Genomic DNA, 2,929 nt, shown 5'->3' with positions numbered 1-2,929 from the left:
TTTGGTTTCTGCAAACCAACTTTATTTTTATTATTAAACAGTTTGCAAAAAAAAAACAATAACAAAAAAACCAAGAGTATCACAACTGCCATGCCGTCACTCTTCGGTACAATACACATTACCATCAAATCATAAAATTACAAGCTCCTTCCCCTTTCCTCACCCTTGCTCACAGTTCCACTCTTACCCCTAAGTTCAGAAGGGATCACAGGAAGCTGGGCCTTGCTGGCACATCAAAGATCAGGCAGAGGTTTTTATGCTCTAGTGTGTTCCTTCCATCTAACATATGGGCCCTAAATTTTGTTAAAGTTCACCAGTCTATTTCTTCGAAGGGCCGTGAACTTGGACATATAGCTCACAAAGTCCACCTTACCAAGGACTTGCTGGAGGGCAGAGACCTCAGTTTGCTTCCATGCCGTCGTTGGAACCAATCTGCTAGCCGTGGTGATATTAAAAATGAATTTTAAAACTTTGCCCAGGAGCTTCAGCGGTTTGTTTTGCAAGCCAGCTATTAATAAAATATTCTAAATACAGGTGAAAGAGAGGCAAGAAAGCAGTTGTGGGCAGGATACCATTTTCTGCAGCCATTTCAAGATGCAGGAATTTGTGACCATTGAAGTTTATTCCTTGTAGTCCTGCAAGAGTTATTTCCTTTGTACATTTTAACAAATATTCCACAAATGCTGCTATAATCCTGTTGATTGTTTTTAGAGCCGCACTGTCAAGTATAAAAAGTCCTTATAAGGCAGTTTCAGCATGGTGTTCTTTGCCTGTTGGGTTAAGAACACTTTCTTCCTATTTATTATTTTGAAAACAACTGAAGACTTTGGGCCCTGTTTACTAAGCAGTGTTATAGGCGCATTAACATTTTTAATGCGCGTTAACCATGTACCTGCCTATAATATATCTATAGGCACCTACATGGTTAGCGTGTGCGCTAAGTGCTGGCGTGCTAAAAACACTATCGCACCTTAGTAAACAGGGCCCTTTATTTGTTTAAAACATTTTTTTTGTTAATCCTTAATTAGTTCTTGGGGTTTTTTTCTCTTATTTCTCATTTGTGATCTGTATTTTGTGTTATCCGCTTTGAACCTGTTGATGGGAGTTGGTGGATTACAAATACCATTACCATAAAGATCAAGGTACAATATATCCCTGTCACCAAACAGCTTCCACTCTGTAGCTGAGGCAGTGTTTGACTCTGCTTGCAGCAATAGTGTGATAGAAAAAGAAAGGCTCTGAGCAGTGATGCCATGTTCTCAGCACTAGTTTTCACCTCAGGGGAACAGTGAAATAACCATCAGGCAACAAAGATGAAAACTTATTCAAATAGCAGCAAAGCACAGGATCACTGACAGCCTGTCCCCAAGCAGATATAAATGGATGAAGCTGCATTTCAGCAGATTTTGTGAGATTGTTTTTTAAAGACACGTAGGTGCCCTCCTTCCCTCTTACATCCATTTGTCATCATTTCTGACAGCTCACCCTCAGACATGCCCTGCATCACCTCATTTTCATGGATGTCCCGTATAGTCTTTATCTGCTGTCATGTTCTTTGTTTCTGTGCCATTCTCTAGATGAACACATAAACACACAATGTTAAGGTTATTGAACTCTTGAAATGGAAATTGCTGTAAAATAGTGCTTTTCTGATCTCTTTTTCTGTTTGGGCTTATCAATTCTAAGCTTTGCAATGAAAAGAGGAGGAGCTGGGTCCCAAATAGACAAATGTGTTTTTGAGATTATTCAGAACAATGCTTTTTCGTATATGACTCGGTTTTAACACTTCGAAATTCACATACTCCCAGATGACTGCCCGAAGTAGCTGACTTCCAGTCTTCCTCCATTTGAAGCAAGGAAGCAGAAGAGGCAGGCCACGAATGGGCTGTGAGTCTGTGTGCAGCCCTGGAGCACGGCCCGCACAGGAAGAGAGGCCTGCCATTGGGGTCCTTTTACTAAGGTGCACTGAAAAATGGCCTGCTGTAGTGTAGACGCGTGTTTTGGGAGCGTGCAGAATTATTTTTAGTGGACCTACAAAAATGTTTTGCAGAAATGGATGTGCGGCAAAATGAAAATTGTCATGCGTCCTTTTTGGGTCTGAGACCTTTCTGCAAGCCATTGACCTAGTGGTAAGGTCTAATGTGGTAACCGGGCAGTAATGGTCTAGGTGCGTCAATTTCCATGCATCGGAAAATAAAAAATATTTTTCATACATGCACCAAAATTGAAACTTCCGCAAGGGCCATGCAGTAACCGGGCGGTAACTCCAATTTGGTGCACGTTGGATGCGCATAGGTGCCTACATGGCTTAGTAAAAGGGCCCCACTGTGAACAGGCTCACAGACCTGGACAGAGATGTGGCCCATCCCAAAGAATGAGATTTTGTTCAGAGGTGTCTACTGGGCATAAATCTAGAAAGATCAAAGTACCGTATTTGCCAATGAAAGAAGCAATTCCAAATGGTCTTCAGCTTTCTTTAGCTTTATTTCAGTTTCAGTTCTTTCATTCCTTCTGAAGCCTGGACACTCGGGGTCTTTTACTAAGCTGCAGTAGCATTTTTAACTCAGTAGAAATTAGCTGGTGGTGCTGCAAGCTAAAAATGCTACTGCTTCTTAGTAAAAGACCCCCTCAGCATCTTAAAATCCAGAAAAGAATGTAGTTCTGTTCTCAACCCCAATAAAATTTGACAATATATTTACATGGATAACAAAGTAAGGGCCCTGTTTACTAAGCTGCGCTAGAGGCACATTTGCATTTTTAGCGTGCGCTAACCATATAGATGCCTATAATATTCTTATGGGTGTCTACACGGTTAGCACATGCTAAAAATGCTAGCGCACCTTAGTAAAGAGAGGCCTAAAAAAAGTAGCCTCAAAGCTTAAAGTCTCATGACAAATAGTGAGCCAGGCATTGAAACCCGTGTTTGCTT

Source organism: Microcaecilia unicolor, chromosome 6 (assembly GCF_901765095.1).
Source record: "Microcaecilia unicolor chromosome 6, aMicUni1.1, whole genome shotgun sequence".
NCBI lineage: Eukaryota > Metazoa > Chordata > Amphibia > Gymnophiona > Siphonopidae > Microcaecilia > Microcaecilia unicolor.
Note: the sequence above shows the minus strand (reverse complement) of the source record.